The 17,160-nt window shown below is 38.2% G+C and overlaps 1 pseudogene; it reads left to right on the top strand.

Moving 5' to 3' along the window:
• Positions 1-7,862: 7,862 nt before the first annotated feature.
• Positions 7,863-8,752, top strand: LOC140322186 (large ribosomal subunit protein eL6-like; annotated as a pseudogene).
• The last annotated feature ends 8,408 nt before the right edge of the window (positions 8,753-17,160 follow it).

Raw genomic sequence — 17,160 nt, forward strand, 5'->3', positions numbered from 1 at the left:
CTTTAAATAAAGAATCAGTGTTCTGCAGATACAGAGAATTTACACTGGCCTCTGGAACATGTGTCTATGAGCTTATTAGGGAAGCAAGCATGTGGCTTAGCAAATGTAAAATGCCAGCATAATGCCATTACTGTAAATGGAGAGCTTTATCTTTTCGTATTACTCCCCATGACGCTTGCAATGTACCTAAACTGCTAGAAATTGGCAGACGCTCTCACAGCAATGATGACTTCTATGAATTACCAGCACTACACTGATACAGCACAGTGTTCTTCACTGCTAAACATTACACAGTCAGCTTTTCTAAAATGATGCAGAACAGACGCAAGCAGAATTCATTACCAGCTTAGTCTTATTTTGGTATGCTTTAAAGGTGAGAAGCATTATCCTTGTGGAGATAGAACTGTGGAAGCGTATGAGCTCTCATGGTTGCTAGGGCTGGATGCCGCAAGGATGGAGGCCATTGAATGGCTTCCATCATCATTAATGGCTTTTCCTGGTCTTTTAGCAATGGTATCCAGTGATTGAGCAATTAACTGACTGCCATTTCCGGTGTAATATTTAGTATTCTGGCACAGGAAATAGTGGAAATAGGAAAACTGTTTAGTGTAAAAAAAATGTAGAAAAGCAGGAATCTACTTTTGGCTGCACATTCTCAGACATGGACATTTATTGCCAACCTTAGGACAAAACCTTCTGCAATGATTACATACTTTATCTTTGACCCTGCTATGTAGGTAGACCATGGAGGTGGAAGGGGTTGGCAGGGTGCTATACAAAGTTTTCTGAAAACATCACAGTGCCTTTAGCCTGTACTCTTGCTCCTAGGAGGAGGTATGTACCTAATAAAATGTCCTGAATGGTGAATGTCAGGCTGGAGGTGCAGGTCTTCCTAGAGATGCTTTATTTGCATGCAGACTGTCCATGATAAAAAGAACTAAGATCCAATTTACTAAAAGGGTGGGCCATTGACAATACATCTGGGAAACAGTTTTTGCTGGATGTCCTCCAACCAGGAAATGAGGCAGTTGCTATCTGAAATGCTGCAGCTTCTATTGTGAAAAGATAACTGTGTGCAGTGAAATCAGAGAAAGCAATTTCAGTTTAGCAGAGGAGTTTTATCAATGTGCATAACTTAGGTTGTATACACACGTGCAATAATTGTCATTGGAAAGGATCTTTCACGATCCTTTCTAACAACTAACAACTGCACGATGTATGAACGAGTGCTGTACATACAGCACCATTCTGCTCTATGGAGAGGGGGGAGGGAGAACGAAAGAGCACCACCCTGCTGTGCGCTTCCCCCCTTTACTCACATTAAGATTGTTTGTCATCCATGGTCCATGGATCCGCCAGGACAGTTGTTCAGACGGTGGACGACGGGCGCTGTACACACGCCAGATTCGCGTCCGAAATCTTCCCTGAGACGATTATCGGACGAGCCCCTGTTTTTTTTTAAGTCTGCTCATCAGGGAAAAAAACTTATTCACACTTTTAAATTTTTTTAAATAGCCCCTATGAGTAATAAATTCAATGCACTAATTTTGTGACTGGTGTCTCAGCAGCTCCTTCTAGTGGTTATACTGAAAATCTCTATATAAAAAAAACAAAGCAATGCAAGAATTAAAAATGTGTATGTCAAATCAAAATACTTATGGTTGAACAAAATGTAAACATAAAAAATGCAGCCACACAGAAGAAATAGGCAATGTCTTCAATAAAATAAACATACCTGCCTGATCCCATTTTTTTTTAAAGCACTCACCTATCTCCATTTAGTTGCAGCACTGCCATGCAAAGACCTGCCTGCTTGCATATTTTGCAAAAGGAACTATAGTTTATATAACTCAATGTAAATGTTTCTTGAACAAATGCTGTAAATTCCCCTTAAAGCGCAAAAAAAAGCACACTTACCTTTAATCCCATAAATCCCTCAATGTCACTGGATCTTTCCTTGATCGGGTCCCATGCCATCCTGGAATTCTTCTTTTCTTAATGTGGAGGTAGCACCGGGCGCTGCCATCTTTTGTCTTCTTCGGTCTCCTTCCTACATCACCTGATCTCCCACTGCGCAGGTGCAAGTTCCGGTGATGTAGCCTGCTGTAAGGGGGAAAAAAGGAGAACAGGCCTCAATGCACATGCGTTTGGCATCTCTTTCCCCTTCCAAGAAATTGCCCCTTCTGCGCAGAGAGAACCAGCCTCGGCATTTTTTCTATGAACTTTAAGCTGGAGTTCTATATAAGCCATTAATCTCCCAGTTCTAGACGTATTCATATTTTCATGTTATTTTTTTCTGAATTATCCATTTATAACTTTTTGTCCACAGAGTATTGAGCACTGAGATTTGGACAGATCTAGATAGCGACAGCTATGGATGGATCCAAGGCTTCAAATTACAATACCTGGGATTAGCTTCAAAGCGCTCACTGAGGTATTCAGGACTTTGGTTCCGATTTCAGGGTGCTCTGACCACTTTTATTTACAAAAAAACTCAATAAAGAAAGCAAATTCCATGGTTTTCCCTTTCAGTGAATCAAAATCATCCACAAGATGACATGAAAAACACTTCATTTTGTCTCCTGGCTCACTCTGTGGGTCCAACAGACCTCACATTTGGGAGACTTTCTCTCAGTTCACAAGCTGCACATAGCCTGTCCTACTGAGCTACCTGGCCTCAGACTGCACCTTCCCCAGAATCAAAGGCCTGAGCCTTTTTATCATTATGGGCCAGGTGCACCAGAGCTGTCACCAATTTCTGGCCTGGAAAAAGGAGAGCCTGGCCCACCAATTACTTCCAAGACACCCCTGGCCTGGATCCTAAATAAAGGGCTGCAAATCTGCAACAATACAATAAATAATAATCCTATCCAGGCCTCGTAATCCCTTTTCTAGGCAAGAGTGAAGGAGATGATGCCAAATATCCTCAAAATTTGCCATCCCACTTTTCCTTCCTCTACAAAATGGGCCTTATTTAATAAAGCTCTCCAAGGTTGGAGAGGATACACTTTCATCAGTGAAGCTAAGTGATCCAGCAAACCTGCAATAGATCTAGTCCAGGATTGAAAAATGTGCTAATAAATAGCAAATAACTTTTAAGAAATCAATTCCAGGTTTGCTATATCACCCAGGTTTACTGATGAAAGTGTATCCTCTCCAGCCTTGGAGAGCTTTAATAAATCAGGTTCATTGTATTGGTTTATTTGGCCATGTAGGTATCCTAACATTTAATATAATTCTTGGCTTTGGTAGGTGAGGAACAATAGCATTTTTATGACTATACAGCTATACTGTGTATTGCGCAGGCTGCATGTTATACCTTAGAATGTAAAATTGAAAATATCATGTGATATACAAGTTCAAACTGTTCACACAGATATAGAGTTGTGTGCAGCCGTATTTAACAAATTATGACTTTGTTCATCTGTGTTACAATTTTCTGCTGTTTTTCCAGATTGTGTTATCTAGCAGTCTAGCACTCATCAGAGGGATTCTGTGAAACTGAAAAAGAACTCAGTTAAGCTGCAAACAGTCCAAAGCTGTTTCTTGCCAATCTGTAGTTCTATTCCTGAAATGTCTGATACATTCAGAATCTGAATTTCTTTCCTGCCTGGGTGCAATTCTTGGCTACAAATTATCGTGTGAGACAAGCAGGGAAGCACGGCCTTGTTCAGCACAAATCCCACCACTTCAGGCTTATTGCATGCAGCACAGATCAATGCATCCCTCTATGAAAGGTATAGCCGTTTCTTAAGAAAGCCAAATAAATATCCTGTCACCCAGCATCTTCAGGCACTTCATCAACCAAACATACATAGTAAAGGGAAACGTTCAATGGGAAATAATAATAAGTTATCTGAAATTGGAAAGTCAGTTGCATGAGAATAGGTAACTATACAAAATGTAAATTATGACTACATATACTCCTGTTGTTACCAACATGGGCGCTTTATGGTATGTCATGTTAAAGAAAATGGGCCTTATTTATGAAAGCTCTCCAAGACTGGAGAAGATACACAATTTATTACATCTTAATATACCATGCTCATAAAAACAATGGTTACAATGATAGCCTGGAATTAAACACAGTTAAACTTTATCAAAGTGCATCCCCCCTTTCTGTTTATATAGAGTTAATATTTCTTCTTTGCAGTGCTCTGAACCTTTTGTGTTCCTGTGAGCCTATTTATTACATTATTTTAATTCGCAGTCTCTTTGCACCTAACAAACCAATATCCCCAAGGTAAATATAAACCTTTTCCCTTGTGATTATAAAAAGCTTTTGTGCTGGTATTATTGACGTCAGTGATGCTCCAGCGTTCGGTATTCGGAAGGCATGTGACTATTAGAATGACAGGTGTACACAGCGCAGTCCTACAGGGCCATTTATTAGAATGTACTTTCACAATATTACCATTTACTAATGAGCTTCTGTGCCTATTTGCAATTTGTTTGTAAGCTAAATTATTAGCTGATTTCTGACTGCAGAAATCCCACTTTTTATAATGCTTTCACTATGTAATAAATGTTTATTTGCAAAGCAAAGATTGTACAGACAACATGCAACTAGAATATTCAGATGAGGGTAAGTAATGAATAGTTCCAGGATTCCTTGAAAATTGCAAATAACAACTCTACAATAAAGTAGACCCTGCAAAGAAGACATTCTTGCAGTGCTGCACCACTAGTCTCTACAGCAGCTAAAGATCCTATAAAATCTAAGATTTCAAGAGATGTTGAATTCCTGGTCCTCCCCTAAATCATGTGGTCTACCGCTGTGCTTTTTTTCTACCCAATTGTAGAGGGCCGCCACCTTCTCCAGATACCCAATTGGCAAAATAGAAGGGTGTGCAGGGGCCTGCAGTATTGTGCACTTAGGGTCCCCACTTCATGTTTGCCCAGAGCCCTGTTTTGTGGAATACCTTTCTTTACTGTCCTGTAGTGATGTAGGGGCAGTAGGAAGAAATGTGGAGCACACCAGTGAACCAGGTAATCGGCACTCACTGAAGAATTAGATTCTAAAGGATCATTTATCCAGCATCTTAATATGGATACCAGTTCTGTTCTTGATGACTAATGTAGAATAACTTTCTTTTTCCACCTTCATATTATGTTAGGATGCCACTGCATGGCTTACCATACAATTGTTTTCTTGAACATTGAGACATAACAAGTAAAATGATCACAGAGCCCTTTGTTCTCCAAATTTTAATTCAAAAGCAAGGTTACCGCTTTTTTAATCTGGAGCAATAATAGGGTAAATAAACTAAACAGTATATATAACACTGGTCAACAAACATTTTCTTGCCAAACAGAATAAAGTCATTTTAGGTTATGCTTGATACACAGATTCTATTGGTTTTGTTAGATTGGCTCTAGTTGTTGAAATAATGACCTCAAAAATTAACCTCAGAAAACTAATGAAACATGAAAATTAAGCAAAATTAAACTAGATATGCCTACATATACAAAATTAAATATTTGAAATACTTAATGTCAATTTATTCTATATTCCGTATATTTACAGAACTAATCACAAAGAAGTCATTTAAAAACTCCGTTTGCATGATTTCCTTTTATGCTGATGATCAGGACAATCACGTTGAAGGCTTAGTCCAGGAATGTTACAACAGTACACGAAGGCTCCATCTTCACTGAAATATGGTAGGAGTGTCACCTCTCTTGTCCAATAAACTGTTATTTTAACTTCCGGTCTCAGACAGTTCTTTTCTTTTAGCCTGGATGCTAAAAGTTCAAATGCTTGTTTTGACAGACTTAGGTCACGTATTAAATCATCCTTCTTGGAAGAACTGCTGGTTTGATGAAACACTTCCTTCATATTAACTTCCACTGCTAACTCCTGGATTACAAACCCTGTATATCCTCCATGTCGGATACAGGAATATCCGGGAGTGTACTGAACACTGGTATGGGAACATCAGCACCATGCGGAACAGGTCGTCTTGCTAATTCCAAATCAGAGTACTCCCACTTGTTTTTCTTCTAAAGAGTGAAACCTTTTACATTCACAGCAAAAAAATAACAATCATTATGATGATTTACCATAGGTACACCAAATTTAAAACTTTTCACTTTTCCATTTTTCCACTGACGTAGACACTCTACACAAGTTTTGCATACCATATGGGGAGCCCAATACTTATCTTGGTCCTCCAGTTTAATACTAAAATATGCAATATATGCTTGTTTCACAAATTCTGTAAAGCTTCTTCTCTGTTTTTGCTGAGAATATTCACTACAAATGTAGCAAAATACATTAGGGTCATTTAAACAACTTCTTCTTGAAGAAATTATATTTCTGTAAAAAGAAAATGAATATGAATAAAAAGAAGGCAAATTAAAGTTTCATGAAAATAATGCTACATTTAATATATAGAATGCAAAACATTGGTGTAAATAAAGATTGATAATAATATGCTGTGTTAACATTTGTTGTTAGTAAAATCGTCTATTCCGATTCCTGTATCACAAGAACTAGAGCCAGTTCAATGAAACTGACGTCATTTATGGATTCAGCAGACCTGAAATACATTAAATACATTAAAAAACCTTGTAAAGTGAAAAACTGTTTTGGGTTGAGCTGTGTAATCATTCTAGCCAAAATCAATATTAAACAAGCAATATTAGGGGGTTACAGTGCTGGGGAATGTTACAGCTATAGTTAGGTGCCTCTATAATTTTTTAGAAAACATATTTTGTATACTGCAGGAATCAATGAAGTTTACTTGTTCATGTATGTAATATTTCTCCATTTCATCTTTTTTCAGTTGTTTTTTTGTTAAAACAGTGTCCTGGATATAGCTATGTTAACATCCTGCTGTGTCTAGGAGTATCGGTTGTGGGGTCATACAGTTCAGAGGATTATCAGGTCATAACTCCAGCACATGAAGTGGGGCATTATCCTTAAGAGTACGCATTAACTGTCAGCTGTTGCTGAAGAAGAACCGAATAAAACTTATGATAAAGAATTGATGAATGATAAACCACCCTGAGAGAGGGCTCACAACACAAATATTTTATGTGGTGGAATAAATGACTAAAACAGACACTTTAATTACCACTTCTAAATTCTACACTAGATTGAGATGGTGTTACATTTTACTGGGATGATGCAAGCTAACGTTTCAAATTCCACTTTGCAAAGGTTACAATACAGAACTGTCTGCCTATAAAAGCCTAAAATTAAAAAGTCCACACTGATTAATAGGTGAGAAATACCAGGACCAAGAAATACCAAAACATTTTCAGGTTCTCCCAGTGTCTGGGTGGGTTTTCTCAGCACATTCTGCTTTCCTCACACCTTCAAAAAAATGCATTTAGTTTATTTGGCTCCCTAAGAAATCATCCTTGGAGCATGTGGAAAAGAAGCAGCAGTACCAAAGTGCAGTGCTGGCTGCTGGGCGCAATATGGATGCATGAGAATGATAATAAAGAACAAAACTAATATAAAGGAAAATAAAAAAATAGGTGTGCCAAATACTAAAATTTACTTTTTGACATTTTCTGTTTCTGTAGTCTGAAGGCAGCATAGACAGAAGAGGTTCATTTCACTTTCTGTATACTTAAAAGGGTATACGGTGCTTTTTCCTTTCAGCCAAGATGGCAGGAGAGCAGGCTGAGTAGAAGGTTTGAGAGGCATCATGCAAGCTGCAACCCTGTGTTGGCTTGCGGAATTAGGAAATATTCCCAATCTGTCATGTTTGCAAGGAAAGCTTTGTACAAGCACAAGTACAAGGCCCCAGAGACAATGACTGAGAAAGAAAACCAAGGACCCAGATACAGTAACCAAGACAGTTGGTGTTGATAAGAATGGTGGCAGCCGTGTGGTTAAGCTGCGCAAAATGCCACGTTGTTATCCCACTTAATGTCCCGCGCAAACTGATGAGCCTTGGAAGAAAATCATTCAGCCAGCACAAGCACAATTTGCATTCCACCATCACCTCTAGAACTCTGCTAATCCTTCTTAATGGACGTTGGCAAGTGTGTGTTGTTCCTGAAACAGCTTCAGTCTGGTCTTCTGTTGGTCACAGGTCCTCTTATAATCAACAGAGTTCATCTGAGGAGAGCTCATCAGAGATTTGTCATTGCCACCTCCACTAAAGTTGATATTTATAATTTGCATTGAAACAAACGAATAATGACCCATCATTCGATAACGTTTAACAAAAAAAGTGCACACACCAGGCCAATGACTCTGATAATCAAGGAATGTCGCTGGAAACGAACGACCGCCCTGGCGGATACATTTGGGGAACAATAGTTTGCTATCTATTGTGTGTACGATCGTTCAGTGATTGTGCATGGTTTTGCAGTACACTTTCTCTGGTACACATCACTTCCTGCATCATTCAAACTATCGTATCCAGTGTGTGTACATTATTGGTGGATTTTATTTGAACATATTGTTACAGCATGTACAGAATCATGCACTATACGATCGTTCAAAATAATCATGAATAACTGATCTGTCATAAGCTGTTTGTTTTCTAACGACAATGATTGCCTGTGTGTACCTAGCCTTACTTTAGGAAGACGAAGCTGCGTAAAAGCCAAGCACCAGAAAGGAGAGGTTTTTGACACTCAAAAGGCGAAGTATGCAGTGACACAGTACTGCAAAGTAGATCAGAAGTTTGTGAACTCACAGCTCCAGCCTCTCATAAAGCTTTGTGGATATCTGCACTCGCTGTTTTCACTGTTAAAAGGAATGTACCCACACAAGCTGGTCTTCTAAGGAGATTCAAGGCTTATTAAAAAGAACATGTATACTCCAAAAAAAGGGTGTACAGTGATAATTTAGAAGTCAGTAACTAATTAATAAAATTGTTTATATAGAGATCATTCTATATTCCCAAAAAAAACAAATGATACATATGCTTATTTTTTTTTCTACGTCTTGCTTTGGGACTACAAGAACATAAGATTTTCAAGGTCAATTTACTGTATCTTTGCAACCTAATGTAGCACAGAGAAACAGAATTTGACAAAAACTAATGTCAAGGGCTCGGCTTAGCATTAAAAAAAATTTTTTCTACAATACCAGTCTTATGATGCTTGAAAGAGATAACTGAGTTCTGCTTGGTCAATGTCATCTAAAGGTACCCTGGTAACCCCTGCCCAGAAGAGTTTGCTTTATTTGCCTTAGCAACATTTCTACTACCTGCCAAATGAAGAAAAGGATTGTCAGGCTTATAAATACTCTTCATTCTATCCAGAGTAGTATCTGCTCTAGTTACATATGTCAAGAGAAAGACACTTCTGGTCTTTTGGACTAGATTAATCTAGCATAAAATAATGGCAGAGTGATTTTGTTTTTATGGCAACAAGCGAAGCAACCTTAGATACATTCAGTATACCGTGTTTCCCCAAAAATAAGACACTGTCTTATATTTTTTTTGGCTCCCAAAAACACAATAGGTCTTTTTTTCAGGGGATGTCTTATTTTTCCATGAAGAAGACTACAGTACACATTTATTGTTGAAAGTCACTCATGATCACTCATGTTCCAGGGTAGGTCTTATATTAGGGCAGGTTTACAAAATAGTGCTAGGTCTTACTTTCGGGGTAGGTCTTATTTTCGGGGAAACACGGTAGTAGTCAAAATTACTAAAATAGAGCTCTTTAGGAATTAGGACCTGAACTTAATATTCAGTTTAGAGGAACCTTCTAATTAAGGGTAGCACATACATTGTATGCACTCTGAAAGTGTTTGGGGACAGCTGCTTCTCCAACCTGTTATAAAAGAAATGCTAAATTTCAGGCTAAGGGCTTGAAATGGAGACAATTCTGTAGCTTTGTTGTAGGGTGTAAGTGAATCTCAGTCTTTTTATATACTTTAGAGGTAGCTGGTCTACAACAAACCAAAAATTGTTATATTCTCATAATCTAATGTTTTGCAGAACCGTTTAAAGTGATAAATGTGTACTGCAAATTGTAATCTCAATTTGTTCACTGTTGTATTGAGGAACTACTTGTCTAAAGGTGTTTTATATGCAAAATACAGCAGCCTTGCTCCTTCTGGACAAGATAAAGGGCCTGATTTATTAAAGCTCTCTAAGACTGGAGAAGGTAGACTATCATGGGAGTACCTGGGTGATTCAGCAATGGAATGTTGATCCAGGAGTCAAATTTGCCATTTTCATTTGCCAAATATTAGCATATTATTTTTAAGAAATCCATTCCAGGTTTGTTGGTTCACTCAGATCTAATTTCTTTAGTCTTGGAGAGCATTATTAAATCAGGCCCATAGTGTTAAAAGTCCAACATTTTGCAAGGGACCAACAAATACTGTATGTTTTGACAAGAGGGGTACTGAATAATCCTGGAATTTAAGGCTTGCATCATAGGTATTCTTTGACAAACATCAAAGGATTCCATAGACAAATATATGTCAGTTTCTGCTGAAGTTTTTGAGATTTGTCATGTGCATTGTACATCTATCCAGTGCTTAAAATGGTATTTTCTATGTTATGTTGGGTAGCTAATTTACCAAATTAGAGAACCTGATATTTTTAATCTAATCAATCAGTTGGACAGCTGAAGTTCTTTAGTACGAGGGGGTGCTGAGAAGTTCCTGGCTTTGCCCCCTTCCAGATGAAATAGAAAAATGAGTGTGGGGGCATATGACAGCCTAATATCTTTATATGTAACTCTTTTTGTTTCTCAAGGGAAAGTCAGCAAAGGACATTCACACCGAGATATCACAAACACTGGGGGAGAAGTGTCCTTTCTACAGCACTGTCAAAACCTGGATATCTCGTTTCAAGACTGGGCATTTCACCATTGAAGATGAGCCCTGCAGTGGGCGCCCCCCAACCTCAACTGACCCGGCAACCTGCGATGCTGTCTATGAGCTGAATATTGCAGCTGATATCCAATCCAAAAAAGATATCCCAGATACTTGACATCTCACGGGAGCATGTTGGGTTTGTTATCACCACTATCCTAGACATGCGCAAGCTTTTAATGAAGTGGGTGCCGAAATGTTTGAACAGGGATCAGAAGAAGGAACAAGTTAAGGCATCCAAAGCCGTTTTGGCCCATTTTGAAGCTGCACAGGACTTTTTGACTAGGTTAGTGACTGAGGATGAAACTCGGCTTCACATCTAGGATCCTGAAACCAAGGAACAGTCAATGGAATGGCGCCACAGTGGGTCCCCGAGGCCGAACTTCCAAACCCAGAAATTGGCCAAAAAATTCATGGCGCCCGTTTTCTGAGACAAAGACAGTATTCTGTTGGTGGACTACCTACCTCAGGGCTCTAGTAACATCAGAAAGTATTATACTAATCTCCTTGACCAGCTGAATGAGACAATGAAGACGAAATGCTGTGGAAAGTTGAACAAAGGGATCCTTTTTTTTCAGGACAATACACCTGCGCACACGTCCAATGTTGTTGTGGCTGCCAAATTGAACACTCTGGGTTTCCAATAGGTCCACCATCCCCCCTACTCACCTGACCTGGCCCCTTCGGACTATTATCTGTTCCCAAATTTGAAGAAACACTGGAACACTGAAGGGGCAACATTTTGAGGATATTTCTGACGTCAAAGATGCTGCTGAAAGCTGGTTTGTGGCCCAACCAAAGGACTTTTATTTGAACGGTCTAGAAAAGCTGCAACTATGCTGTACCAAGTGCATCAGTCTCAGGGGTGAATATGTTGAACAAATGTGTTATTTCATAACTCTGGCTCTCTTCTTTCTGGGCAAAGCCAGAAACGTCTCAGCACCCCCTCGTACCTTAGCAATTCTTCTAGTTGAAGAAGTTCTCTAGGGTAAAAGGGTTTGTGAACTTTGGGGAAGGAAGACCTACAAAATACAACCAAGTCTGATATTAGGGGTCAGGAGAGAAAGGATAGGCTTTTTAGAGGCAATATGTATATATAATTAACCTAAATAATTAGGTTTAATACAAAACACTTGGCATGTACCCAGCCTAATTGTACAAAGAAAGTGTATCAATAGCCTATTTCATATACTAGGATCTTTAACCCATACACCATCCAATGCTTTCTAGTAAGAATGGATTCTCTCCATCTATAATTATAAGATCTTTACCTATTGACAGAAGATGTACGAGCACCTTAAAACCCTTAAGTAAAATCCCAAGAAACTAGAGGTATCTCCATGTGGATAATCCCTGGGCATCTTCTGTTCTTTACAGTATCCCAGTCTGATCATTGATTTTTTTATGAAGTATCTATCACCATCATATCAATACTCCCCTGAGGAAGCCATCTTGGCGAAATGCGTCAGTATATGAGATAAGACTACTACTTATTAGATAGATATCGATACACTTTCTTTGTACAATTAGGCTGGATACATGCCAAGAGTTTTGTAATAAACCTAAACTAGGAGGGCTATGTTGGAAATAGGACTACCTAATTCTACTCAGAAAAAATATATGGTAATTATATATACATATTGCCTCTAAAAGCATATCCTTTCTCTCCTGACCTCTTCTCTCCATGATAATTAATACCTTAATTAGACTTTTCAAATAAGCCTATCCTGTGACTATCCTTTTTTCTACAAGCTTGATATTAGCCTTTGACATATTAACTACCCCAAACCTTTATCTGGAATGCCCTCCTAGCAGTTATTCTAAGTGGAAACTTCAAAAGAAATGTACAACCAGCTTTATGTTTTGGGAAAGAATGAAACTTGTTGTTTAAGAGTTATTTTCTTATCTACAATCCTAAGAGGATGAAGATCCTAACTAAAGGTATTAGAGGTAATGGGTGAATCAGACATTAAACAGGTAGAGTGTTTTAAAAAAAGAGCTTTAGTCCGGGGTACCAAAGGTAGTCAGATACTAAATCACTCTCCTCCAACAGTTCCGAGATTTTATCCAAAGACATTTTTTTATTTTGCCAGGTGTGGTAGGTAGACTGCTTAGGACCTTATGCTCAGGTTAATATTTAAAATATTTTTTAAACATGTATTTAATCAATACCCAGATGAAAACAGGAAATAAAAGACTTTATAGGAAGATAGAAATCAAAGGTCCATGCTACTGTATATATACTACACCCTCCTTTATTATTTATACTTATTTGCTGCTTATGAAAAAAAACCCTCAAAAAATTTCATCCAAGGCCAGAGCCTAGAGCCTTTCCCTGGAACATTTAGTTTAGTAGAAAAGATGCAGGATTATTTGATCTTTTGAAATGTGCCAATCTTGGGTTTTGAGCCAGTTATTTATAAGAGTTGGTTCAACTGTGTAAAATCCAAGTCACAATGTTGACTGTGGTCTGAGCCCGTGTCATCTGATAGTGGATGATCACATGTGGTACATACCTGTGGCTTTAAAAAAACTTTTTTAGAATTCACAAGCTGAGATAGGCAAAACATGTAAAAAAAGAGAAGAATGTAGCCAGCTGGGAAGTAAAAAGGGCATAGAGACCACCAGCACATAATTGTGCATTAGGAATAAAAACTGATTCAGTTCTGATTAGCAAAACAGTAACAGAGAAGTGGAAATATTGAGATGTTATCCTTTGGATTCCTTCATCCCATCTCAACCACACCCTGCAAAGTTTAGGTCAGACATAGGACAACCATTATCCTGGTCACTGGGCAAATGAAAAGCAAGATCGAAAAAACAACAATGCGGACACATTGCAAAGACTCTTTAATGGCTTTTCTATCATTTATATTAAATAATTTCTGTTTTTTAAATTTGTATTTTGTATGTTCAGCTAACCTAGACTGCATAGGAATAAAAGGACAGTGGCAAATGTCAAATTGAAAAAGAGATATATTTGTTCACATAGTCCATATGTCCAGAGTAGCTGCTCCTGTAAACAAAACCCACGTGTACAAAAAAAAGTGCTATCCAAAAACATGCACTGGAGTGCTTTAGGACCTCTTTTCCAAGAAGGAAGGGCATCACGTCCCTTCCCTCCCCCCCCGGACTCATTGCTCCCGACAGGGGACTAGGTTACCTTGACTCACCTGACAACACTCAAAAACATATCCAGACAGGTTAGGGTGAGTGTGAATTAAAGGAACCAACACTCTCTACTTCAAGCCCTAGACTGGTTACATAGTTGGCTAAGAGGGTCAAAGAAATAATTTACATGGTTCCACTCCACTAAATAGAAATGAAGAATCCTTAACTTTTTTTTACTTGCTTTATTCATTTATTACGTACGCCTTTTTTAGAAGGATTAACTGTACAGACCCAGAAGCAGTATTGTACAGGATAACAGCAATGATCATACCTTCAGATGCAAACCTACTAGTATGAAAAACAAAAAATGCAAAGGTCTTAAAAGAATAAAACAAAACATATGTTTTTATATGGCTCTGCACTGTTTCTTAATACAGAGGTACCCTATTTATCCTGTCTCTATAATTCTCACCCATTTTGTATCATATTATTAATTTAGATGAATATAGACAGGGAATCTGTTTACAGTTCTAAAAAATAAAAAAAAGGAAAAGCACCACCAGGTGAGGCCATACCTGAAAACATAATTAGTTTTTACTAAAACTAAAAACCCCAGTTTAGAATTGCCTTGTACTTCCTATGGTACTTATAGTATATGTATTATAATACATATATTATTATATAATATAATTATTATATTATATATATTATAGTTATATATATGTGTATTATATTTATAATACAACGGTCTTCTTGTATGGCTTACCGTCAGTACTGATTTCTCCAGTCATCAACAATTCAAAACTGATATTTCTTTAACAAGCTATGTATTTACCAAGGATAGAAAGCACTCTGCACGGCCATCTGATATTACATCCTGTAAAGCCATGAATTCTGCACACTGTTCCAGTTTTGGTCTTTGTATCCCACAATTGTCATTTCTCAACATACCATTACAAAAACCAATCCACTGGATATCTCCCTCATGATTCCATTGTGGACCACTTCTTACATAGCGGTGTATTATTTTCTCAGTCCATTTATCAAAGATTGTCCAACATCTCAGCTGTTAAGTGAGTTGCATCCACACTCAAGCTTTTATCAAAATCTGTCAGGTCATGATTAAAGCCTTATAACTCCAGCCAAATTGTTTGTTTTTAGCTTTGCAAAGAGTGAAGAAGAGATATAATTTCAGTCAAGTTTCTATTTCAGTGTATGACCCTTTGCAGATTTTTCCTATTACCTAATGTGCCTGTGACATCTGTACAAAAATAGGAGGGGTGCAATTTAAACTGAGTAAAAATTAAAAAAAACCCCGCTAGGCAAAAAAAATAGGAAAAATTTTAAAAACTCTTTAATTTTTTAAAATTATGGTTGCCTTTTTGTGTTACCATTGCAGAAATCTATTTGACATGGTTTTGAATACTTGTGGATGTCTATCTGTAAAGGCCCATCATATCATAAGGCAGGGGCAGTAAAGCCAGGCAGACAATTTACAAAAGTACAATGATCTTCCTGAAACCAAAAAAGGCCCAATTACACACAAATGCAAATATAGATGCATTTCAGTGAACTGGGGCCATGCGTTACTGTGCTCACTGAAGAGTGTACATGAAGCATTTCTTCAGCACATCACATGGCAAACACTCCTCCAAGGACCTACTAATGACTTCCTCACTCATACCCTCATCACACGGATGGCTCCGAGACTTTTCTAGGGCTGCCCCGTGTCTCTGGAATGGTCTTCCTCCTCCTATTCGGATTGCTCCTACTTTCTGCTCATTTAAAAGAGCACTCAAAACCCATCTTTTCAAACATGCCTACCCATCTTCTTCTGGCCCCTAAACCCTCACTACTACATATCCCCCTCCTATTGTGTGAGACATCCCCCACCTCTTAGATTGTAAGCTCTTCAGGGCAGGGTCCTCTCCTCTTCCTGTGTCACTGTCTATATCTGTCTGTCATGCTGTCCATAGGATTTTTTTCTGCTGTTGTTTGAATTTTGGGGCAAAGGGTTTGTCAGATGCTAAATGTGATTGTTTTCTATACACATTAGTCAGTGTAACATAATAAGCGTATGGGTGGCCCTCTTATTGCCTCTGTGTTCTAATATAATGATTATGTCCCTAGTCCAAATTTAGTTTTGGCAACCTATGCTTTATTTAGCCAAAGCTGTGCATACATTTTCTTCTTTCTTTAGGTATTACCAAGCTCACACATCAGTTGGTTTCCCTTGCTGCTGTTGGTGAATGCCAGCTGATGGGGAGGAAAGAGACAATCCTAAGCAAGGAATGGTCATCTGGCTCCCAAAAATTCATGACCATCCTTTGATTTCCATCTCCAATTTATCTCTCAATGTCATCTCCTTCTAACGCTCTCCATCTCCATAAATCTCACAGCCCATTTCCATCTGACTCACCCAAACCAAAGACATCTGGGGAGATTGGCATAGCCCCGTTGCCTACCCTATCTAGATATGCCCCAGTCTAGAAGAGGTCCTCTATGGGATGTCCATCAATATTGCTTCTTGCTTTGCTGAATTGCTTTCCATAGATTTTGATTTGAGAGGGGATCATATGGAAAATTTCCATGCTAAGACGTGAAAATGGAGTGTCATTAACTGGAGAAGACTACTCTGGAACATTGCAAGGAAAATTTGAAAATCAGGACCATTCTGATTCTTGTTAGTGCTACTGTGGCAGCTTCTCATAGTGTTACTTCCTTGACAGGCTGGTTTAGTGCTTAGGTATTTTGGGTTTTTCCCTGCACCCTAATCATACTCCCCTATTATTATTATTAGTATTAGACAGTATTTATATAGCACCAACAAAATACGCAGCACTGTACAATAAATAGGGGTTGTGTACACCATACTCTACACATTCCAATAATACCCTTAGAGAAAGTGAATGTGATCTGATTGATTTTTGTACTGTTTTTCCTAGGAGGGTGTACTAGATAATATTGTGCACAATTGTTGAGACATTGCAAAATAAATAAATACATAAAACGACTGTCAGATGTTTTACCTATTACCCACTCCTGTCAAAAATGAAAAAAAAAGTTTTGGCTTAAATTTTTATATATTGTAACTACATCATAAAATGCACTGCCTAGCATATGGCTCCCCCTGTGTATAGATATAAACTTATTATGAAGTTTTCAGACAGATAGGATGCACTACAAGGAATGGTACTGCATTACTTTATACTGTGGTGTGCTGTAATGCAGGTGCATTAGGTTAC

This window comes from Pyxicephalus adspersus, chromosome 2 (assembly GCF_032062135.1).
Source record: "Pyxicephalus adspersus chromosome 2, UCB_Pads_2.0, whole genome shotgun sequence".
Taxonomy (NCBI): Eukaryota; Metazoa; Chordata; class Amphibia; order Anura; family Pyxicephalidae; genus Pyxicephalus; species Pyxicephalus adspersus.